This window comes from Ambystoma mexicanum, chromosome 8, assembly GCF_040938575.1.
Source record: "Ambystoma mexicanum isolate Mex_15411 chromosome 8, UKY_AmexF1_1, whole genome shotgun sequence".
Lineage (NCBI taxonomy): Eukaryota > Metazoa > Chordata > Amphibia > Caudata > Ambystomatidae > Ambystoma > Ambystoma mexicanum.
In genome coordinates this window covers 1,283,282,443-1,283,309,270 of record NC_090929.1, presented here as the reverse complement: position 1 = coordinate 1,283,309,270, position 26,828 = coordinate 1,283,282,443, and positions in this window count along the sequence as shown.

Genomic DNA, 26,828 nt, shown 5'->3' with positions numbered 1-26,828 from the left:
AATCAATGGACAAGTATGGTGTGACAGTAGTATTAGTGGCTGATATAGTGCTCGATCTCTCTTTTCTTTTCAAGGTTAGCCATATCTGAGTCCCAGTCATCTGGTGTGTAAGGCTGTACATGGTATTAAGGTGTTTTATATCTCATTACATTGAATCATTGTGTGCATAGTATAGGAATGAGTATTGGTTTCCAAACTCCTACTCTGCCTTACACTTTTTTTTATTGTGTATTGGATTCATACAAATAAACCTTTTACAATTAACAATAGCTGACACAAAAAATCAAACAACATCATATCAAGTGATATAAAGTGAGTTAGTTTATCAAGCTGTGAACAAATAAGTCCATTAAAAACTCATCATAACCAGTATGTGGATTTTAAGATAAGTAGAATTATGCTAGATAAGAGATCATACTCATAATATGCTGGGACATAAATAATCAAGCCCTAGAATTCTAAAATATATTCTTCAATGTGTCCAATTATTTAAAGTTTAACTTTAAAGTAGCACAACAATTATAACATTCTAATGTATAGGGGATACATCCTACCATAAGATTTTTCCATATCACAAAGTGATATCAGAAAGTCTTCTTAATAACCTACAAAAGGCTAATATCAAGGAAACATTGGTACCCATCACCATCCTGTTCCTCAGGATTTCTCCTGCATCCTCAAAACGAATATATATTAGCTCATCAAAATGTTCAGATCTAAGGTCCACAAGTTTGGTACAGTATACCGTGATATTTTAAGGTTTCAGTTACTTTTCTATCACGGCACCAAAGACAAGTTCTTGATCTTTAGGAATCCCCAATCTGGCGTCCAAATCCTTTGATGTGGGCAATTGGTTGCATGTTAACCTCATCTACACATGTCTAATTTTCTGGCAAGGAAATAAATAGATGTACTTTGATAAATTCACTCTTTTACTAATAACTTACGAGTAATCCACGTACAGGAAGAATGTTTGTATACTGGCGATAGTTAAGCACCAATCACTTTCATGAAATGTCATCTTAACCTTTGTCGGATTCACGATCAATTTGTTAACATCATTATCATCAATTTCCCTGTCCAGCTTATTAGTACATTTGTTTAATTAATCTGTTTTATTACAATATATGTTTCTTTTGAAATCTTGAAATAGACTGAAGGGGGGGTCATATATTTAAGCATATAAGGTGAGTTTTCTCCACACCACTATAGATCGGACAGAGATAAGCAGAAAATCGTGGCGGATAATGCAGTTTGGCATTGTGCCAGTCCTAACACCCTTTTCCACATTGTTCCCTCAAAAGTATTTTGGAAAGATCCCAAATCGTAGAGAACTACCTCTTGACCACAAATTAAGGTTGGAACAACTTTAATAAAATGAAACGTACGTACAAGCATAATGGAACATTTGCAATATGTTACATATATATGTTTTAACTGGGCAGTAAGAAGAAGCATTCTTGCGCTCAAGTTCCCTTGTATAGAAACTAGGGAGGAATTTTGCTGGATTAAATACCAAGATATTTCAAGGACTTGACTTGCTCCAATTTTTGATCACCTACCCTCCACGTCTTTATTTTAGGTGAACTTCTATTTGAGAAAATAACGATCTTAGACTTTGCTCCATTAACCAACAGGTTATTATCAATTGCATAAAATGAGACTATACATAATGTTCTTTAAAGACCTATTGAAGGTGGATCAAATAGAAGTATGGCCTCAACAAAGGCAAAACAATGCATTTCAAGGGCAGACCATTTAACTTGGAATGCATTGATGGAAGACCACACATTTTCTATGTCTGATAAATACACATTAAATAATAGTGGAGCAAGGATACAACCCTGCTTCAAACCTATAGAAGTCTCGATTGGGTGGGATAAGTAGCCATCTCTACTTAAGCTAATCCTGATGTGTGTATATTTATTTAAATGAACAACTATGTGGACCATCGGTTCCAGTAATCCCCACATTCGTAATTTGGTCCACAACCTATTACATACTACTCTATCAAAATCATTAGACATATCCAAACTAACAATACAGATGGACAGCACGTTTGGCCAGTTTGCCAGTGCCTTTAAATGTGCAAGAATGCTTCAGTTTAGGGTTGTACCAAAATGTTTTCAAAAGCCAACTTGGTATTTTGAAAGTAGGTTGAGTTTAATAACAATTTTTTCCAACTCCCTCAATAACAAGGATGCACAAGCCTTACAAAGAGCATCCGAAGTGGCTATAGGTTGATAATTAGATAGGTCTGTTCTGTCACCATTTTTAAAAATCAGGTCGATATTAGAAAGATGTCAAGTTGTCTGGAAGTTTCTGCTTATGGACCACTTCTGTAAATAAACTGTATAATATTATTGACCAAAGGTCTGGATTATATTTTAGGGTTATTGGAGCCAGATTGTCAGGGATTGGGGCTTTTGAGGGAATCATTTTAATAATTGTATCATGTATATTTTGGATTTAGAACACTTCTGTCAAATCAACCGGGCAGTTACTACCTTGATCACAGAGTTGATAATTTATAAGTACAAGTTTCACTATAATAAGCTATCCAATTGGCTCTGGTATGGTGTTAAAATGAGAGTGTAGTTGATTTTTATAATGTTATTAGTGAGTTCTGTGAGGTACCAGAAGTAAGGCTCTGACACAATGATGACATGTTTTTCCGGGTATACACTTGTATAAGAAAAAATTGGAAACATGTCTCTCTATCACTAAAGGTGATAGGGGTTTCCCTACCTCAAAGGAAACTAATGGAAATGTCAGGAAGTCCGAAACTGAAAAGTCTGTCACATCATGTTCCAAAACCTATTTCTGTGCCTGACACTAATGATCTAAAACAACAGTTCAAGGATGGCCTCTGCTTAAAGCAGCAAGTGTTCCTTGTGCTTCCAATCAAAAAAGTTCCCAGTCTCTGTGGTAACAGAAGGTGACTAAATAAGCAGTGAGCAAGTGTTCTTGTCTTTTCAAACAGAAAGGTTCCAAGTCTCTCTGGTAATACAAATTGATGAAATAAGCAATGTTCAAAAATGCAAGTTCCCCATGCTAGTTTTGTTCTCCTTTCCCTCTAGACTTCTTCTCAGTTTTAAGTCACTTGATAATTTATGAGGAACTGTTTCTTGGCTTCACAGTTCTTGTATCCTAGCAAATTGGCATGCTTCGCTACCAACTGTAGGATTCCTTTTATCAGTCTTAGGGCTCTTGACCCTCTTTATTTTCAACCTCTCATGTGGGTGTGGGTCCTAGACTCGCAAAGTGACTTGGTTCACTCTCCTGGCAAGCCAGTGTATTCTCATGGACTGTCTCTTTTCTCTTTATAGGATCCCAGATCCTCTTTGCTTTAAACTTTGGCTTCTCATATGAGTGTCGGTTCCAGACTTAGACTATTGCACTGCATCTGCTTGATTCACCTCTCCCACCAAGTGTGCAACTGTCTCTCAATCATTTCAGGGTTCCAGACCCTCTCCTTTGGGTGCTGGTCACAGGCTAAACTACAGTCTCTCACTTGTCTCCCTCTGACTTTCAAATGGTACGGTCGCAGACCCTCTTATTCTTGAATTCCTATTTGTTTCAGGGTCCCAAACCCTTTCCCCCAGCTTCTGGGTTGACCCAGCTGCTTCTCCAGACCTCTATCAAATCCCAGGCAACCGGCATACCTGTGTGAGACTTTCTTGTATGTTCCTGGAGGTCCCTGTGCAGCTATGTCCCTTCTCTAGGCTCTGGTAGCATTCAGGGATGTCAATTATCAGATGACCACTCTCTCTGGTCTCAGTCCCAGCTGAACTCAGCAGATGGTGAGCCCCAGCTTTCCCCCTCAGCTGGATGGCTATCTCTCCCTCTGCTGGGCCAATCTCTCTTTGCGTCTCTGCAAATCCAGCAGACTGTAAGCCCTAGCCTTTCTGCTCAGATGGGTGACTGTCTCTCCTTTTGCTGGACATTCTCTCCTTGGATCTTCCAGAGATTTCAGTGCCTCTAGGTAGGCATTCCCAGTCTTCCATTCTCTGTCTTCTCTATACTGGCTTCACTCCTTCCACATGGTTTAACCAGGGAGGGCTCCACTCACACTTCCTGATTCTTTCTTCCCTTTCATACTGACTCTGGCCAATGGGATTTGTTGAAACACTATACTGGTTAACCAGGTTCATTTTGATAATTGTCATGCCTCTGCACTTCTTCCTCGTCACAGTACTGATATTCTGTCTCACTTGTGCGCCACTGGGAATCTTCTTTGTCACAGTACTGGGAAAGTTATCTTCATTTAGGTAACTCCTATTCTTCCTTGTCCCAGTACTTTCTAGGGGAAAGAGAAGATGACAACAACTCATAAGATTATTAGGGAAGGGGTTTTTCTTAGGATTGGAGAAAGGGGGTCTAGGGTCAGGTGATTGGCAGGGATCCTGCATTCACTTGGGATGGCCATCCATAATCCCATAAGGGTATTCCTCTCCCATGCGATCCTCCCCCAGTACATCACTGCCAGGGGATAATTGTAGTGTGGATATCCTGCCCTGGCCCCATGGGAAAGCCCCCCAACCCACCCTTACAGGAGAGAAGGGTTGACATACTCAGATTCATCAGAGTTCCCAAAATCTGGAAGAGCTATTCAACTTTAATGCCAAGCACATTCTTTGACTATCTGGAGCATCTAATTTCACCCTTTTTTCAGGTTTCTATTACACTGATAAATCATTTTCTTCTCACTAATAAAAACAAGGGAGGCAACATCAAATAGTTTGGCCAAATGTCTAATAACATGTGCACATATTCACTTAAGCACCTTTTATAACATGATGGCTCCTACTTTATAGTGGGGCTTGTCCTTACATCTACATTCTGAAAGGGAGGCAAACCCCAAGATTACAATATATGATCTCTCTGCTTGTGTTGTAATTTTCCATCCAACACATTTTGTCCAGATACAATCATTTTTTGTATGTGTTTCTGTTTTTTATAGCTTTAGCCTAATGTTATATGTGTATATGAATTAAAATGTATGTTTAATTAACTTGACCTGGTACATTACTGCATACATAATATGTTGCAGTGCAATAGTACATGAATGGTGGGCATTGAATCTATGTGTGTAAAAGCAGGGTAGCTTTCTGTGGAATTCTCTTTGGTTGACTCACAGGCAAGCAGCCAGCCATTGTACCTCCAGTTAGAGCAGAGGGAGCTACAGCATAGGTGTGTTCAGACCGTCGAGTCACACCAGCTCATCATGCAACTGCAACTGGCCGAATCCGACAACCAATTTCCCCAATCCCAACTCTGGATTTGCTTCTGGCAGGTCTGCGTTCCGCACATGCATGAGACTGAACCTCTGCCTCACACTCCTACAAAACCAGCAGTGACCTTTCTCCTAATGGTTAAACAGGAGCAGCATGAATGAAAAACCCCCTTCAACTCTTTCGGGTTAAATGGGCCGTGGGCAGGATAGACTCTTTATATCAGGAGTGAGCCAGCAATGAAGCATCCAGACAACAAAAGTACTACAGTACCAAAAGATAGGAAATGTCCAATCAATGTTCTATCAAACATGCAAGACTTTAATCAATCTAAAATGTCAGCTAAACTAATCAAAACTATTTGGAGATCGTGTTTGGAGCAATGTTAAAATGTAAGCATATGTCTTTTAAAAAGGTAATGTGTGGGGTCCTAATTGTCTCTAGTGCCCACAGAACAAGGCCAGGAGAACATAACCACTGTAGATAACTTAATGTCTCCTTTAAGGGGTTAGACAGTGCAGAGCCTACTACTGGAAACTTTCTGATGAATCAAATTGGGCTGGAGGGACTGGATTCAAAAATGCAGTGCAGTACAACAAGCATCATCAGGCTATACATTGTAGAAGCTTGGAACAGGCAGGAGATTTTCGGGTTGATATAGCTTGCAAGCTCTCATACTGATTCCAAATTGCATGGAGCACCACACACAGATTCCTTTGTTCCTGGGGTTCTGCTGGACCCTGTCCAGGATTTTAGGATCTTAAAGAATAAGGTAAGTCCTTTTGCTCCGGAAGGTTACCATAGAGGAGTTGTAGTGGTGCTATTTTCAGTAGGCAGAGTTGTGGGCACCAGCTTCTCAGCCACAGGCAGGCCTTGCCCGGCAGCAAGCCCTTGCTGTGCTGTGGAACTGTCCAGAGTCTTAACACGTGTCATTCTTCTACCCTTCCTAGCCAGGAAAGCTGGCTCAATTCGCTCACTGGGCTGATACTTCCAGTATGGATAGGGGTGAGTAGCAGCTTCTTTGTAAATGGCAGGATTTGTCCCACAGCATGTCATGTCTAATCATTCTTGGAAGTGGTTGTGGGGGAGCTCTGATTCCCTCCTTGGAAAGCGTTATCTACACCCAATTGGCTGCCGAAATTTAGCAGACTGCACAGCAATAAAGTTCAAATGAAATCCTTCTTCGTATTGAGTCCAAGGATGATTCAATTAAGGGGATGGCCTTGTCTGCTCGAAGTGGGGAGAAGGCACAGGAAGTGTGTGTGTGTGTGTGATATAGGAAAATACAAGTTGGATGAAACACTCTCTTGGTTGTACGTTCACTCCAGGTGTACCCATAAACGTCCCCCCTCCCCTAACTCACATGTCTGCATCAAATAGACTCTGATAGTTACCTACTAGGTGTGACTTTACCATTGTGCTTTCAGGGTTTCTGTTGAAGAACTCTTTTCCCCCTTACTTCCTGTGGGTATATCCTGTCCCTCTGGTAATATATCAAGCCTTAATAGGAGAGAACATAGAGAACATCTAGGAAAGACCCAACAGTGTGTTTCGGGTGAAACCCGGCATCAGACAGTAATACACAAAACTCTCCCAGTTGTATGAGTCTCTAGAAACCATGTTGTCAATAATATGACATCAGGTGGGGTTTTGAAAAAAAAAATAACTGTATCTCCTCAGATGCCATACTATTGTCATGGCCACTGGTCATTGGGCAGTCACTTCACATCCTGCAGGGTCTCAATGGACTGTTGAAGGCACATGCATCTAGGCAAGGCGGGGCCCTAGCAATGATTGGAAGGCACGTGCTGAAGGCAAGAGGAGTGGCAAGGTGGGGCCTCAAGGCGGGGCCTAAAGGGAGTGGCTGGGGCCAGACTATATAAGCCAGCCCCACCTGCATGCTGGCACTTCGTGTTAATCTGCTAGTGCAGCTTAACGCTTACCGCCGTTCAGAAGAACTTACCTGTTTCAGCACGTATATCCTCGGTCTCCGGAACCCTCCAGCATCTTACCTTGAGGTCAACCACACCATCGTCTCACTTCTGCAGCTAGTCCAGCATTTTACCTTGAGGTCAGCCACACCATCGCCTCACTTCTGCAGCTACTTCAGCATCTTACCTTGAGGTCAGCCACAACATCGCCTCACTTCTGCAGCTACTCCAGCATCTTACCTTGAGGTCAGCCACACCATCGCCTCACTTCTGCAGTTACTCCAGCATCTTACCTTGAGGTCAGCCACAAAACCGCTTCACTTCTGCAGCTACGCACGCATCTTACCTGAGTCAGCTGCACCTTTGCTGGAAGCACTGCTATCGCTGCACTTCAGCAACTATGCAACATCTTACCTGGATCATCCGCACCATCGCTGGAAGCACTGCTATCGCTTCCCCTTCTGCAGCCACGCGCATATCTTACCTGGATCTGCAGCTCCTTGCGGGTGCCACCTACCATCCTTAACAGTTCCGAAACTACCATCAACACGGGATCTTCTTCCGACTCCCGATTCCTGAGGATCTTCATCCCCAGCCGCCTGTCGGAGTTCAGAAACTGCCCATCAAGCACCGGTCAGCTGCACCTGCAAAGGGAAAGGAAACACAACGTTAGCACTTGCATAGACTTTCATACTCTAAGCAGCAAGCTTCAGTTAGAGGCCATGCACCTCTGGTAGCTCCTCCGGAGTAGACTTTGTCATCACACATTCCTGGGTCATCTCCATACCTATGGGAGAGGAAAGGACAATATAGGGTTACGGACAATAATCATGGAGGAAGATTAACACTATCAATACGAACAATAATCATAGTTACAAAACTTACCTTCAAGACAGAATGGTCGCAGCCGGTCTGGACCTTCACGCCAAGGACCAGTGACGCAACTAGGTCCATCTACAGCGCCCCTGCTGGAAGAAAGCAGGACGGAGAGCTCATCTTTCAATCAAAACAGGTGAACCTGCATGGGCAAACTATTGCTCACAACCTTCTGGCACGCAAGGGTTAAGGGGAATCCCGATGTCACCACGCCATTTCTACCATCTTTCATCTTCTCTCAGGTGCAGAACCAGTGTCCTGGGTCCTCAACAATGCAGTGGCTGGGGGAGAGAGCTGATCCACGGGTGCCAGGTCGAGGGAGTGCTCCAACCGCGCCCCAATGCTCCCGCAGAGACCAGGTAAGCGTAACAACTATTAAATCAAATACAGATGTGTCATTTTGTTTAACCAACTGAATCCAGCCTAAATATTGTACAGTTATATTGAAAACTGTTTCTTTACCTTCCAAGGGATTTCCACTGTTATTACAAAAAAGGCCAAGGGAACATTTGGAATAACTGCTTCTATAAACCTTTGGAGGGTATGTTCCTTATATGATCATAAATGTGCCATCCAATTTGTAGTCTGTTACCATTTGTAGTGTATTACCAAATAACATTGGATTTACACTTTTTAATGAACACATTGTCTGCCTGGACACTGCTCAAAACGGTAGTCTCATTGCTCCTCATAAGCAATCACTGATGGCCAGCAGCAAGTATACATGAGGTTTCTAATATATGTATGTTGGTATGCTCAATTAAACATCAATTAACTCACAAACACAGTTGTTATAGCACAGAGTACTGCCTGAAAGTCAGACTGTTTAGCAGATCTGACTTTCATGGCAATATGCATTTCTGGAGTTTCTATAACTTCAGACAATCCAGGAGATTCTCACTATCAGATTAAAACCAATCACATGCGCCCCAGCTGAAATGCTGGGAGTTAAACCAATACTATGCATGTGTCCATACACCAGCAACATTGCTCTTGATCGCCCTCTCTGCTGGAATATATTCATCTAGGTGTAAGCATAATGTAAGAGTAATGCCAATACTGAATCCTAGCAAGGATTTGGACAATTCCTTGTACCCTGAATATCACTTTGGTCAAGCTATGTGGCCCATATACGGCTCTGGATCTCCATACAACTTCACACTATGGCCAGTGACTTGTTTCTTTTCTCTAGACAAACTCAATACAGGAGTTCTGGCTGGCAACTGTGTATGCAGAATGGTGGTCAAGGTACATCCTTAAACAAATCTGCCATCTCCCTTTTCCCAGGTTATTGTCAAACTCTGTCCACCCTGTCACCATGCTCTTCTCCCAACCTGGTTATTGAACTGGGTAAAGGCTTGCAGCAATGTCTCCAGCAAAACCAGGTGGATAGGGTATGACTGTCCTGTGATGAGATAGAAGGCCCAAACAGGTACTCCCAGGGATGGGGGTATGCATCGCCTACTCCCTCACACTCTGAGAGTCCTTTTATATCTTTAGGGTGGTGATCATAAGAAGGGTTGATGCAACAGTCTTCTGGGGATAATTGTCATAGCCAGCATGTATAGTCACCCTTCTTACTTGCCCACCTACTCCAGTTTAGAGGTTTTCCACTTGGTCAGAATTCTTCCTTGTGGTAAAATCCCTGGCACTACAGCACACCCTCACAGCACCTGGCATGAATCAGTCTGTCTGGGCCTCCTGGAGACTGCATCTCAGTAAGCACCTACAGGACCATCAGTAATTGAATTATATCTTAAGGAATCTCCTCATCAGAGACTCCTCCTGGGTCACTGTTGTTGGTCTCAGCAGAGATGTCAAGGAACAGTTGCCCTGTCCAGGGGCTGGGTATCACGACTGAATACATAAGAGTCCTCTCTGAAGCCATTACAGTCATCTCCTGAAATGGCTCAATCAGAGGGTTCTTTGTTGCCAACCGGTGCATTCAGAAACAAGAGACTTTTATAATCTGGTGTATGATCACTAAAGTATAACAATCAAAGGATAGTGGTTGTCAAATGCTTAGGGCTCCAAAATACCAGGTCTGTACTTTCATGGGAATGAGGGAAGAAGGACATGTTTGTTGCTGCTAAACAAAAGGTAAATGTTGTCTTGCACATTCAAATTGATAATAATAACACATTTTGGGAAAGCAGTATCAAACAGAACCTATATCCTTTGCTTCAATATATCTGTGAACTGTAAATCACAAATTCACATTGTTATTATATAACTCCAAAGATATATTCCTGAAACATAGTTTCTGAGTCATACAAAATCCAAATTAGGGTGTCAAATAACATGGCCCCAATTATGCTAGACTTCAAGCTTTGTTCATATCTACTGGGCCGGAGCACCAGCCTATTAAAAAGGAAAGCACAGCCTGGCACAAATCTGATTATCATGTTTGTATATTATTTTTGACGAGAAGATGTTTTATTAAAAAGAAAATAATCATAGTTATGTTTTTTACAATATCTTGTTATGTTTCAATTGTTCTCACTAAGTGACAGCCTCTGATTTAAGACCCATTGGTATACAATTCTGATCCACAATTCTGATTTCATTATTGGGAAAGAAACAGGTTGTATTAGAAATCAATATTTTGTCCCCATAACGTTATCCTGTAAAAGTCACCACAATATATTAAGTACATATAAACATAGGTAGCTTGTCCTCAGAACAAAATCAACTTGCCCATGAAATTCTCACTTAGGCACAATACACACACTGTCATTACATAAATCCAATAATGATATTCCTTATTAGTTCTAAACATCTAATTCTAAATACAACAATGCAATTTGCATTTCCTTACACGCCACTTCCCAGGCTCTGTGTTTAAATACTTCTGCAGCAAATACATGAAGCTAACATTCTTTTATAAAAGGCATGCTTTATTTTTTCCCAATATCAATAACAAGTACTGGAGAAAACAGATAGTGCTGGAGAGTGCAATTGCTGCAGGACCCTTTGGAGCAGCCACACATTGTTGCCACCCAGATGGCTTTTTCAGGTGAACCTACTTTGGAGGACAGAGGAAGAAATACAGTGGGCTCAGCGTGGAGCATGGAGCAGAGTACTGGAAAGTGTAGTCGGTGCAGTTGAATGCATTAGAGCACAGCTGCAATCAGGTACACGCCCCAGTGGTCGGGTGATTAACTAAGCATATTACTTGAAACTATGTACAATCGAAAATATAAAGTTACTGTTCCAATGGGTCTCTCCCAGTGTTTCTCCATAGCTCTCTCTGACCTTATGGAGATTGCTATTGGTGCTCCACTGCCAGCTTCACCTATTCATATGACGGGTCCCCAAATTTCATCTCTGGTTCCTGGGGGTAACAGGATTACTAACTTTTTCACAGTCAAGAGAAAAAGAGTTAAACCAGTAACACTGATGATTTTTCTATGGGCTCCAGAGACTTGGAGAGCCAAAGCCTGGTGACATCTCTTACTCTGAGTCCATCTGTTCTAAGCCCTTCTGGCACAGACAACATGGTGCCCACAACAAAGTTATTAAGTCAGTCCATCTCATATGATCATAATCCACCTGATGAACATGGATCATTATCAGACACTCCGATCTTCACAGACATATCTCTTCTTCTTTGGAATCATCTCTTTTGTATACACCATGCTTACGACTTTCTATCAGGAACATGGATCCTCTTGATCCTAGTAAAATAGAGTGTCTGGGGCCATCTTCCCTGTCTGCCCTTAATGTGTTCCTAACCTATATTGTCAATTCATACGAAATTTAAGTACTGAGCTCAAATTACACACAGTGGTATTAAACTCTATCAAAACTAGAATGGATACTTGGGAGGCTGGAAATGGCCTTAGATAGTTTGTTTGGCATCAGATTCAACATAATAGATATTTTGATGTAGTGGACAGGTCCAATGCAAAGTTGCCTGATTTGGCAAAAGTGGCCCGTCTGAACGTGGGTACTATTCATATGAGTTTGGAATGTATTGATAATGCACAGATCAGGCATAATCTTATTTTACACCAAACTAGTCATAATGGTGCATCAACTAGTATGGTAATACATTATAGTGCATCAATCAAGCCCAGGAAGCAACACAATCAAAAAGAATAGAAGTCAATAAGATATCATTTAGGACATGTTTACATAATTTAAAAGTTAAATATGCACTCACGACTATGCCATGGATGGAAGCTACATCTGTGACTCCCAGAAAAAAGTCGTACAAGTGTAAAAGCATGAATGTCAAGAGCAAAAATAAATGTTCTTCTGTGCCAATAAAACCCCTGAGTTAGATAAAAGATCATGATTTCTTACTCTAATAATCGTAATTCCCTTCAACTTTTCAAGCTGTTTTGCTTGTACACAATGCTGATAAAATGCAAACACAGATATAATATAATCAATTTTATCATAATTTGTTCAGTCGGACATCAATTACCACAATCAACCTAAACGCTGCGCCCCGTTAAGCATTTCGTCCAATGATTGTTCTACAAAAGCAAAATTATAAGGAGCGAACCAACTTCTCTACACGTCCTTCTAGACTTTTACTAGAATATTTTTTTATGAGGACACAGCAATCATAATTAATAGATCCAACATCCTTGCTTTATTCTCCTAAATCCCAAGTCTCCATCATTAATTCATTATGTGACATTGAACTTGATTTATTGACTCCATAAGAACCGATTGTGTTACCGTATAGATTCCATCCAAGGCAGTATATGAGATAGTTATCAGAGAGATAGATACTTTAAGACAAAAGGGATATGGCCTTATGCCTGTAGGGTATTTTGTGGATATTTGGGGCTTTGCAGTATTTTCTTACCGCCAAAATACCTTTAGCAATAATCACTCTCTGTATTCATATTGGGTCACACATAACAATAATACATTGCATTATTTCAGAATTCAGACCTATTTAGATGATGTGCGCGGTAATTTGCGTGGTTGGTTGGTATAGTGGTTGGTTTATTTGTGGCCCCAATATCCAACATCCCTTGTTTTTATCTAGATTGTTCTTGATCACTAGAGAGACCTCAGGCCTACATTTTAGGGATACCACATTTTCAGTGTTAGTGTTGTGTGCCACCATGGGCTATTGTGGTATTTTTGTGGTAATTTCCACTACCTTATATACGGTATGGAACTATGTCCAGAGAGTCTCTCTTCCTGTTGGCTCATGTACCTCCAACAGGCTATGCTACAAACAGTTACTCACAACTGTCCATACTGAATAGAATCATGCACACATCTGTTTTAAAATGACAATTGCACTGTTTAAAAATCTACCCACGTTTAAACCTTTTCCCATGCAAAATGAAAGAGAGAAATAATACACACTAGCTATCTGTTTTCAAATATTTTTGTATTATAGAAATTTCTTTTAAACACAGTTTAACTTTTTTTTACAGAAATAAATGAAATGGTACAACATTATTTGTGATAAAATGAACAGAGAGCTGCGAGAATATATTCAATTGGTAACATTAAATATGCTGATAAGGGACTGGGACTCCCTCGAATACACTGACTGAACAGTTTCGCACACTTTCGCACAGCTCCCACACGCTTCTGTAATTACCTTATCTGTTCAGCATGAGTTTTCTCCGGCTATTCTCTTTCTGAATTTGGCTCCCTTGAAGATTAACCCCAGTGAAAACAAGCGTCTGACGTTCTCAAACCGGGGTTATTGCCTGGAACTCTCAGCTTTTGCAGCAGGAATTCCTCAGCCAGGAAACAGGTCCTTCTCCCAGCTCTGCAAGATCTTGATTGCTCTCTCCCTCCCCTCAAGCTTCTCCAGCAAAGTTCTAATCACAGCCTCTAGCATGATACTTGCTATGACGCTGCTCCAATCAGAATCAATCATGTCATCTCCTTCCTCACTACACAATGGCTCATTTCTACAGTAAAAATTGTAACAAACTGATTTCCTGTTCCTTCGAGCTCTTTGCTTCCTGTAGTTATGTGGACAGAGCAGCAGAGAAAAAAAATGAATGTGCGTTTAAAAGTTCACTTTCAGAGTAGACCTAATTCTGCAGTGGAGACACATTTTTATTAGTGGGTTATGTTAAATGAAGTTGTATTAGTCAGGTTAGTTATTAATAAGGTTAGTTATTAATTTTCAAATGTGTCTCTTGCAACATAGGCATTTCAGGTGAAAAATAGTGTGCATTTTGAATGTGCACATGTGTGCTTTTAACTGTAAAAATAGATTTGCATCTTATATGTAAAAATCGTTTTTGACTGAATAGCCTGTCTTTACTTATATGTCCATGTTTCTCTGGCAACACATATAGCAATGCACCACACCCATGTGGTGGTGCTGCATCAAAATAAAATGCTACCTGTGCAGTAGTGCTGTACTCTGTGCTGTAACACGCCAAATATCCTTACATACCCTCATTTTGTTTTTAGAACTTGGCTACGATCCAAGCCAATTCCTAAAAACAGCTTGTTCTTTTTCTTCTTTTCACAATATAGCAATCCAACAAAATGAATATTCATGTGCATCAATGAAAAAGTTGCAATCAACACAGTATTCATCTGAGTTCATTAGTTTACAAAATGTTCTGCATTTGCCTTCTCAGTGGAAGTGACATTACTCTAAGTTTCGATTTTACAAGTCAATTAAAAACAATAAAATAAAACAACTAACTAAAACAAATAATTAATATAACAAATTAAAATAAATAATTAAAATAATAAATACGTGGAACTCCATATGTCAGGACTCTTGTCTGCCTCTGATATGTCCCGACCAGCGATGTCATTTGGTTCATTCGAGTACACTTTCATCTTGGCAATCTTGGATCCATAGGAGTCATCTTTTTTGGCATTCTGGTTATCTTGTCTTCACCTCCACCTGGAGGCAGGCATCTTTTGGTCTTCATCCAGGGGACTCCAGGACTCCATCGTCTCCCGTGGAACCTCCGACCAAATAATGTTAATTTTCTAAATCAAATAGAAAAGAAACAAATTAAGTACATAGCACAATACTAACTTCACCCTTTTGCCAAAAATAAAACATGCTTGGCAAAAACATTTCGTTTTTTTTTTTTCTTCTGAAATTAAACACAAGTTAAAAAGAAAACAAGCACATATAAAACAGCATTAAATATTTAATACATTTTCTCTCTGCACACCAACCATGAGCTTCCATTATATATATTTATGTATTTATTTATTTATTTACTTATTTTATATTATATATTTTTACATATATTACAGTGTTTGTGTGCCATTATAACAATCAACTTTTTAACTTCTCTGTCACTGCCTCCTGATTGTATCCATTTATTTTCTCTTTTTGTAGTTCAAGGGACTTTATGTTGTATTGTGTGCATCAGTGGGTAGTAGCCCCAGGGCTTTCTGTTTCTACATGCTCAAGCCGCCTGATCTCGTGTCTGGGATGGCATGATTTGATCTGATTTACATGGACAAACTGTTCTATCGCCGTTTCACCTTCATTTTTCAAAATTTTATAAACCACAGCAGAGACCTTATCTATAATTCGAAATGGCCCCTGCCAGGCTGCTAGAAATTTAGAATTTTTCTGTTTACTTTTTCCAAAATGAAACTTGTACACCTGATCCCCTACACTGTATTCCTTTACTGATGTCGTTTTATCATAATAAGACTTTGCACTGTCAGCAGCTCTTTCCAGATTTCTCTGCACAAAAGCAAATGCATGTTGCAAATGCCTCCTCAGTTCATCAATATATTCATGAACTGTGGATGCACTCACAAGTGTTTGCTCATGTGTTCTGTATAGTAGGTGTTGTGGTAACACCATGTTCCTACCTGTCAAGACCTCATGGGGGATAACACCTGTTGCTTTGGCAGGAGTTGATCTGATTGTCATCAAAACCAACAGTAAACGTAAATCCCAGCTGGAACCTGCTTCTGCCACGAATTTCTTTAAAATATCCACAACAGACCTATTGCTTTGTTCAATTCCACCTGAAGAGGCCGCCCGATATGCAATATGTAGTTTTCTTTACACACCCATTATTTGCCATACCTTACACATTAGAGTACTTGTGAAATGACTTCCTCTGTCTGACTCAATTCTTTGTGGCAACCCAAACCTTGAGAACACATGGTTCACCAGCAATGTGGCTGCTGTTTGCGCACTACAATCTGGTGCAGGAATGCATTCAATCCACTTTGACATCAAACATAACACACTTAAAATATAACGGTTTCCTCTGCTCGACCTTTTTAAAGGCCCTACATAGTCTATTTGCAAATCTGACCATGGAAGAGTTAGGCCTCTTTTCATTAATGGGGCTCTATGCATTGGTGAAGCAGGTTTAAATTGGGCGCATACTAGACATCCTCTAGTATATAATTCCACATCTTGGGACATATGTGGCCAGTAAGCATAGTCTTTTAGTATTTCTAATGTTTTTTGTGAACCTCTATGGCCTGCAGTTATAGCATCATGTGCATGGTGTTGCATTAGCCCTCTGAATGAAAGGGGTACCACCCACTGTATTTGTCCTGTTATGGACTCTCTAATCATGAGTCCATCCTGTAATCTAATTTGTGTTTTGTTCTTTAATAGCACCCTCAACTCTTCTTTTCCCATACAATCATTTTCTGTTAAAGGATTTTGTTCAGGATCTATCAAATGATTATAATAGATTCCCAAAATTCAATCATTCTTTTGTGCCTCAATCAAATCTTGGTCTGGCGTGTCATGACTCCACTGTACCACTGGTTGATCTACCTCCTTTGGTGCTTTAGAACGTGTTACTGCATCAATTTGTATTTCACCCATTAAATAATCAATAGGTAGCAATTCTCCCATCACAGCCCCAATCTTAGCCAGGTGGTCTGCCTTATCATTTCCCTCCTTATCCTCTCCTGGTGTTTTTAAATGCCCACACATTTTTCTCCAGTATATTGTTAAATTATTCTCTGACACCAATTTGTCTATGGCTTGTATCATTTTTCCATGTTTAAGTGGCTTTTTGTTGTATGTGACCATGCCTCTTGCTTTCCAACCAGGCAAATACTCCACCAAGCTATTCCGTGCATAGTCAGAATCAGTCACCAGGACAATTTCACTGAACTTTTTATCAACTGCAGTAGCAATTGCTTTATAAATGGCTGCCAATTCCGCCACCTGACTGCTCCTAGCTCCAATCCTCATCCCTATACTGGGGACGCCTTCACATTTCAACCAGACATTTCCTATTCCTGCCACTAATTGTTTATTACTGTCATTTTAAATGTGAAAAGCACAACCATCCTCATATACAGTTGGCAAATCCTTGCATGTTTTTTCATCAAAAGCTTTGTGTGGTGATTGTTCAAATTCCTGCAAACTAGTTTCCACTTCCATTTCATTTGGTATTTGTTCAGCTGCGCAGTCATGTAAGTCAGCTAACCCTTGAGCAATTGGGTTCTTTTTATTTTGTCCATATCTCACTTCTACGGGAAAACCTTGTAATGCCAGCGTCCATGAAGTGATTCTGGACTGCGCTAGATTACCTTATCTAATTCTTTTACTCTCTAAAAATTGCAAAGGTTGATGATTTGTTTCAATAATCACCTTTTCTCCCTGAACAATGGGGCGGAAATGTTGTAGCGCCCACACAGTGGTTAATAGGGCTTTTTCACATTCATTAAATTTCATTTCAACTTGGGAAAATGCCTTACTTGCATAGGCAATGGTTCTGTGATTCAAATCGTGTTTTTGTGATAACACTGCTGACATACAATGTTCAGAAAAACCTATTTCTATAAAGAAATCCCTGTCCTTTATGGGATATGCTAAACATGGTGCCTTCACAAGACATTCCTTTAATTTAGCCACTGCATCAGACTGCTCTTTTTCCCATTTCCAGGGAGTATTCAGTTTAAGCAGTTTAGTCAATGGTTGAGTGATTTCTGCATAATTTTCAATGAACTTTCTGTTATAGCCTGTCATCCCTAATAAACTTTTTACTCCTTTCGCATTTTTAGGATCTTTTAATCTTTGTATGGCCTCTATTTTCTTCTTTTGTGGATTTAGCCCATGTTCAGTCACTTCATGCCCTAGAAAGTTCACTTTTTTCTTGCACCATTGTGCTTTTTGCAAAGATACTTTGGCGCCTGCTTTCTGCAATTGGCCAAGCACATGTCTTATTTCATCAAAATGGCTTTTCAGGCTTTCATTTTTTATCAGGACATCGTCCACACAAACTATTGTTCCTCTTTCCGCTGCATCCGGCATGGCCTTTCTCAAAAATATGCCAAATTCACTCCCACTATTGATGTACCCGAACCGAGCTCTAAGCCAGGCGTATTGAGTCCTGTCAAATATAAAGGAAAATAGATGTTGTTTCTCCTCTGCCAATGGCATGCACCAATATCCAGAGGTGAGATCTAATGTGGTAAATACTTTTGAACCATGTACCTGAGCTAGGCCCTGATCAATGAATGGCAGTGGCCATCTAGATACTGGTACTCTTTTATTTAATTCTCTCAAGTCTGCACATTGCCGCCATTGACCATTTGGCTTTAACACACCTAAAATAGGTGTATTGGATGTGCTATGAATGGGCCTGATAATTCCCTGCGATTCCAAATTTTTAATAATCTCTGCCAATGATTCTAAGCATGCCAGCGGTAGTCTATACTGGCGTACAAACACTGGACCTCTGTTACACCCTTCTGGTAGTGTGGCCACATGTAAATCAGTTAAACCACAATCATAAGCATCTTTTGCAAATACATCCTTAAACTCCATAAATATCTCCCTCAGATTGTCCCTATCCTCATTGCTTTCACACGCATCCGCTAAGGAGATTTGCTCTTCTACCATTTTGGAAAATTCTGGAAAATCTTCTGGTAAGGGAATCTCGGCGCTTTCCTCTGTGTGGGTGTGTCTCTTTGTAGAGCTGCCACTTTTAAATATTTTGGCATATCAGCTTCCACTTCAATAGGCTGATTTTCTGTTTCATTTTCATTTAAATTAAATATTATGCAATCCTCTTGATGGCAGCACGCTGTCTCATTTGAATCATAAGGATACACAGAATGAATTTTAAATATTCCTTTGGGCTGAGAGTCCAGGTGTTCTGGCAACTCACCCTTGGCATCTACATACTTTTCAGGGATATTTCCAATCACTATGTTATTTAAATCTGCCGTATAATGTGATTTTTGTATGGCCATTCCTAATGGGGAGTTTTCCTCTAAATGAACATCCTGACAACCTTTATTATTTACCATCATTTTTACAGATCCTTCACCAATATCTACCAATGGAATGTATTCATAATACAAGCCTTGCTGTTTTATGGATTCATTCAGGCATACAAATGCATCAGAGCCTTTCATCTGCTGTCCATTTTTGCATTTCAGTGTTATTGCAAACTGTTTTGTAAATGCAGGAATAATAGTATCTTTCCTCATTTGTAATTCGATTGCATAAGGAACCAGTTGTGCACAATGATAAGCCCTTCTTTTGTCTTCAAATTCAGGTGCCGGACCACCTAGGCGTGACCATATTTTTTGATTAAGGAAATCTAACACCATACACATTCTGTGCATGATGTCATTGCCCATGTAAAATTCATTTTGTGCTCCACTCACTATCCATACATTATGGTAAATTGTTTTCTGCCCAATGCTAATTTTAAGCATGCATCTGCCTGCAATTTGGTTTTCAAAGTCTGGACTGTCCAACCCAGAAATATATTGGTTTTTAATCCTAAATTTCGGGATTTCTGCCCTCTCCATTATTTTTTGCAACAATTTCTCATTAATGAAACTCTTTTCATGTCCAAGCGCTAAAGTGGCTTTTATTGTTTTAAAATAGTCATTTATACCAACATGAACCCATGGTTGCTCATCTTCCATGTGTATTTCTGCCAGAGTGGTAATGTGTTTTTCTGAATCTGTTTTAGGAGCAATATTCTGTTTGAATGTTTTCTCTTTTAAATAAAAATGTAATGTGTGCTCATCTATGGCAGTCTGCCAATTTTTCCTTGGGTCCAAGTATATTTGTGCAGGTAGTTTTTCATTGTCGCTCTGCATTTTGTCTTGACACATTAATATAACAGTGACACTAGGTATGCAACTATTCTGGAGATATACCTCCACAGCATCATTTGTTTTGGCAACGGTGTGACATTCATTTATGTTGCTGTTTTGTGATTTTAGTTTCTTAGGCCTCAATAGTTTTTTGGTTAAGGACCACAGCACTCCATTCACCCCATCTATGAGAGGAGACAATCTTTTCAAGCAATCTGTCCCCATCAGAAATGGAATTTCACAAATAGATGTGATCAATACCTCTTGTTTCATTCTGTGCTTTCCTATTTTTATGTCAACCTCAGTTACACCTATGATGGGCACCTCCTCCCCATTAAAGTTATGCACTGGACCTTGATTTTCCTTCACTGTGATCTGACTCTGTGGGGGTCTCCCTTCATTGATATTCTTTACCAGCTCCTTGGACATAATTGTGGCCTGTGCGCCAGTGTCAATCATAGCAAAGGTGTGGCATTTTTCTTCTACAGTGATGGGTGCATAATATCTGTCCTCAACTTCCTCTAATACACATAAGAAGTGTGAATTCTTACTGATTTCAGGGCTCACCTTTCTCAGGCCTTTTTCACTTTTGGCTAAGCACATTGGTAAATGGAAAGACATTTTTCCCTCCTTTTTACCCATTTCTGCGCCAGAGACTTTATTCATTTCTCCATGATCAGAGGTTTTTTGGAGTGTGGCCACTGTTCACCCATCCATCTGGGTAACATCAGAGACCACACTACAACCTTCCAACTGAACATGTGTAACAACATCATTCAGCAATTTGTCATTTTTTAATTCTGTGCATTTGTGATCATTTAGTGTGATACCAGCCCTTTCAGCCTCTTGAAAAATATGTGGCTCAAAGAATTCTTCAGGTGATTGACTTGTACCCTCCTTTTGAGTGTTTCCTTTTTCTGCCTGTGTTTGGCCATTGTTTTGCTTGCCCAGGGAAGGAGCTATAGCATCCCCACTTACTCCCTGTTCACTGGTATTCCCCATGCATGAGTCATTTTTCTTAAATCTGTCCCTTTGTTCTTTTGGAATTCCTAATGTGTCTTTTTCATTTGTGCAAATCTTTACTGTTTTATTTAGCTCTAGGTTAAACCGTACCTCTTTTTTAGAAGTATTTGCACTTTCTGTCACAAGTTCATTTACTGGCACTTTCATTTTTAATTCATTAGGCATCTCAGAGTCGTTGTGCAAAATTATATCAGAGCAATCTGTCATTTTGGCACTGCAGTTATCATGAGTACTTAGTCACTTTTCGGAAGCCCCCCGGTCATTGCTATGGCCATCAGCCCCCTCTTTGGAAGGTTGTTTTAGAGATTTCCTATTTGCTCAGCTAACATTTTCACTTGGGCCTCAAGGCACTGGAACCTTTCCATCTCTCTAGAATCCTCTTTCTGTGGCCTAGGTCGATATAGGTTGTTTCCCCCCTGATTGGATCTATTCTGATACCTCTCAGGCGATTGATGTCGGTTGGGATGGTTTCTGAACTCTTGATTCATTTGTGGAGGGGAGCGGGGTGCACCCATCCTTTGATTATATTCCCCTGGTGGGGAATCATTGTACTGACGTGGATTGTAGTTCATGTTTTGCCTCATATCCTGTCTCTCAGATTGTGGGTACTGGCCCCTATGTTGATTTCCATTATCAGTAAATCGATCCACATATCGGGGTCTATCCTGATTACCATATATCATGGTGTTGGGATCAAATCTGCTCTGTGTCCCCAATGACTGGTAGGGACCATCATTTCTTTGATCTTGATTTTGTCTCTGGTTATTGTTCGTACCTGCCATATCAGGCTGATATCCTACCCGGGGTCTGTCCCCTAAATACCTAGGGCTGATGTAGCTCTCCCTATTACTAGGATCATGTGATTGGAACATTGGTACAGGGAATGGCGATCTTTGTTGATTACCCCTTTGTTCAGGTGTCACATTGTTTTTACCTTGGCTTTGAGCAGACTCAAGGGACATTTTGGCTGACCTGATTTCCATTACTGTGGCTGAGGGTTCTTTAGATTTAGGTCTTGTATCTTTCATTTTATCACTTTCTCTACCCTGACAATAGAGTACCTCATATAGTTTTGTGCTTTGATGTACAATCCATTCAAGGGACTTGTCACGGTCAAATTCACGGACCAATTGGGATATGATGTCTTTCTGTAGCCCATAGAAGTATGCAGTTTTAAACTCATTGGAATTTGGGTCAAAAGATACATCAAAGCGAGAAAATGCTCTTTTTAAATCTTGTAAAAATTGGCGAGGGGATGTATTAGGTCCAGCAGTGATTGTGTAAGCGACTTTCTTTGCCTCCTGCAATGACTGAAAAGGAGAAAAATGATGCCTAATTTCTTTTTCAAACTCCACCCAGGTCATATTCTGCTGTTCATTTAATCCCCTTATGATGCTGGCCGTCGGGGCATCTAAAGTGAAATGAAAATATTGTCTGTACTGTTCCTTAGGTATCTGGAGTGCTTTAAAAATGTCATGCACCGCTTCTAAGTGATCCTCAATGCAGCATTCACCTCCCTTTTTAAATGGTTTGATCAGGGCTTTAATGGATTTGATTATTTTTATGGGGCTACTTGTTGCAATGCATGGAATTGCACTATTTTGTGATTCAATCCTGTTTTCAGGTGTATGAGATTGGTGGCTGTCCCCAATGGGAGTATCAAATCCCCCATGGGCGCTGCAACCAAGTTCAGTCACCGGCCCAGTCACTGGAGCACTAGCTCTTTGGGCAGAACTAGAATTCACCTCCACTCCATTGAATGTGGTACCCTGCCGCCTCTCCTGGGACCTTGGAATGCACATTTGCTGTTCTAAGTCCTTACACTTTTTAAGGAGTCTGTTTGCTTCATTTTGCAAATAGTTGTTTTCATCACTCATCTTATTAATCACCTCCTGCATGTCGCACATTTGCATTTGGCATTCATTGAACTCTTTATTTCTCTTGTCTCTTTCTTGAGTCATTTTAATCATTTCTTGTTCTGCACTCTGGAGATCACATTCTTTTTCACAATGTTATTTTTGTAAAATCTGCATTTCTAAAACAACCTCATCTTTATCCTGTCTAATGTGGTCAACTAAAGCTTTTAAATGTACCAATTCTTGCTCACTGTCTTCAAACTGTTTCTTGCTTTTGCACAATTGAGAATCAAAATCCCTGCATTTTAACTGCATGTCTTTTTGGCATACATCCAATTCTGCTCTTAACATTTCCTGATTTTTACTTGCCCCATCTAATTCAGTCTTTAACCTGTTAATTAGTTGGGTATCATTTTCCTGCATTCGCAGGGACTTATTCAAAATAAACCATATTTTGCCGCATAGCCGTATTAAACAGTCTTTCTCTGCGCTTTTATCGGCTGCATTCAATAATCTTGTAAGGCAGACCTGAATTATGCTGCCTTCTGCAAAAATATTGTCCAGTTTTTCTTTCTGCACCTCACCCTGAATGCGGTCACGCCATTCTAAGGTGCTGTTCGACGACCACGTCCCATGTGCAAACAACTTTGCCTCTAAATATTGCACTAGGTCTGAAAATGTGGTTTCCCTTTGTGACATTCTGAAATTCGTTTTTAGTGGCACACTGCTATTATAAAATGGGTTCCCTTTAATGTCCAAATGGCAGTGTGAGACACGCTTGCCATGCCCAGTAGGTACTCTTTGATCACTTTCCAGGCCTGCAACGCACCATAAATATGTAGGGTATTTTGTGAATAGTTGGGGCTTTGCGGTATTTTCTTACCGCCAAAATACCTTTAGCAATAATCACTCTCTGTATTCATATTGGGTCACACTTAACAATAATACATTGCATTATTTCAGAATTCAGACCTATTTAGATGATGTGCACGGTAATTTGCGTGGTTGGTTGGTATGGTGGTTGGTTTATTTGTGGCCCCAATATCCAACATCCCTTGTTTTTATCTAGATTGTTCTTGATCACTAGAGAGACCTCAGGCCTACATTTTAGGGATACCACATTTTCAGTGTTAGTGTTGTGTGCCACTATGGGCTATTGTGGTATTTTTGTGGTAATTTCCACTACCTTATATACGGTATGGAACTATGTCCAGAGAGTCTCTCTTCCTGTTGGCTCATGTACCTCCAATAGGCTATGCTACAAACAGTCACTCACAACTGTCCATACTGAATAGAATCATGCACACATCTGTTTTAAAATGACAATTGCACTGTTTAAAAATCTACCCACGTGTAAACCTTTTCCCATGCAAAATGAAAGTGAGAAATAATACACACTAGCTATCTGTTTTCAAATATTTTTGTATTATAAAATTTTCTTTTAAACACAGTTTAACTTTTTTTTACAGAAATAAATGAAATGGTACAACATTATTTGTGATAAAATGAACAGAGAGCTGTGAGAATATATTCAATTGGTAACATTAAATATGCTGATAAGGGACTGGGACTCCCTCGAATACACTGACTGAAAAGTTTCGCACACTTTTGCACAGCTCCCACACGCTTCTGTAATTACCTTATCTGTTCAGCATGAGTTTTCTCCGGCTATTCTCTTTCTGAATTTGGCTCCCTTGAAGATTAACCCCAGTGAAAACAACCCTCTGCCGTTCTCAAATCGGGGTTATTGCCTGGAACTCTTAGCTTTTGCAGCAGGAATGCCTCAGCCAGGAAAGAGGTCCTTCTCCCAGCTCTGCAAGATCTCGATTGCTCTCTCCCTCCCCTCAAGCTTCTCCAGCAAAGTTCTAATCACAGCCTCTAGCATGATACTTGCTATGACGCTGCCCCAATCAGAATCAATCATGTCATCTCCTCCCTCACTACACAATGGCTCATTTCTACAGTAAAAATTGTAACAAACTGATTTCCTGTTCCTTCGAGCTCTTTGCTTCCTGTAGTTATGTGGACAGAGCAGCAGAGAAAAAAAATTAATGTGCGTTTAAAAGTTCACTTTCAGAGTAGACCTAATTCTGCAGTGGAGACACATTTTTATTAGTGGGTTATGTTAAATGAAGTTTTATTAGTCAGGTTAGATATTAATAAGGTTAGTTATTAATTTTCAAATGTGTCTCTTGCAACATAGGCATTTCAGGTGAAAAATAGTGTGCATTTTGAATGTGCACATGTGTGCTTTTAACTGTAAAAATAGATTTGCATCTTATATGTAAAAATCGTTTTTGACTGAATAGCCTGTCTTTACTTATATGTCCATGTTACTCTGGCAACACATATAGCAATGCACCACACCCATGTGGTGGTGCTGCATCAAAAAAAATGCTACCTGTGCAGTAGTGCTGTACTCTGTGTTGTAACACGCCAAATATCCTTACATGCCTTATCAAATTCCTACAACAAATAGCAAGTCTAAGGTGAACATCCCTAATCCCACAAGGCTGCAGTTTACAGATGATTTAATCAACTAGTTTAAGAGTGGCCAGACAAAGTTCAATCAGTTTCTCTCATAATCACCTCAGGGGGAAATGTTATATTTAATATCCATGATCAGTTGAAAATGATCTCTGCACTTATGAGCCACGCGTTGGTGACACTTTCTCATTACCTGCACTGAGCCACACCTGGATGCACTTCTTGATTACCTGCACTTCTCAATCCCCCGCCCCCCTTGGCACTTCTCCCATTCCCCTTCACTGCACTTGCGCGAATAACACCAGGCCTAGTAAGATTGTTGTTTTGTCCTCCCTCTGTTTCCCCTTCCTTATGTTGCCGTGCATAGAGACACTTGTGTACAGGCGCATTATAAATGCTGTATCATGTCATATTATAGAATATTTGTGGCCATTTCCACATTTTTACTAATTCCCAGCTATGTTCTTTTTTGAAAGATTATCCCATCATTTTATTACAACAGGTCTGGTTGAAAGCTCAAGCTTTGATGCACATCACCTTTCAACCTGCAGATAGTGGCTAGAGCGGCATACGGTCTGGGGGCTTAATTTTTGGTGTTAGGAATAGTCTGTGTATTAAGAACATTAAGAAAATTGACACAGGACTGCGTGTGCTTGCAATTAGTATTACCTTTCATTAACCATGTTTGTTTAAAGAACTGCGGGTCATTAACATCTACTGGCAACCAGTCCACACTAAACTTAACCTATTTTTTGATAATATTACTAACATACTGGAAGAATCACACATGATGGCGAGGAATGGTAACACTGTTGTGGCAGGGGAACTTAACTCTGCCTATCCCTCGGATGATTCATATTGGGATAAGGATGAGTTTAATTGTGACTCTACAGATTTATATTCCAAAATATAGTTTGGAATATTGTGGGCTTCCACTCTGAATTCATGTGGACTTCACATACTCAATGGAAATATCCTTGGAGTTATCCCTAGAAAAGCCACATGGCACAGGAGAGAAACGTTCTCTACTATAGGTTCTAATTACAAGTTTGGTGGTATTTCGGCAGTAAATCTGCTGAAATACCATCAAATGGATTTACTGTTACTGCCACTTGGTCTGGCAGAATTACCGCCGTATTACATGTGGTGGTATGGTAGTGTCAGTCCCCATTGATGGAGTCCATAGAACTCCATGGAGATTTTGGTAGAATTAACACTGGCACCGATTCCACTGGGGGTGATTCCACTGAAATGGACTTTGCTGGACGTTTTTCCTCCACCCCACCACCAAAACCATCGTTGGGCAGTGCTGTAATGTGGCGTTAACTGTGTTACTGCTGCATTACCACTGATTTTAACCACACCGCCCAACTTGTAGTGAGGCCGATATGTTTACC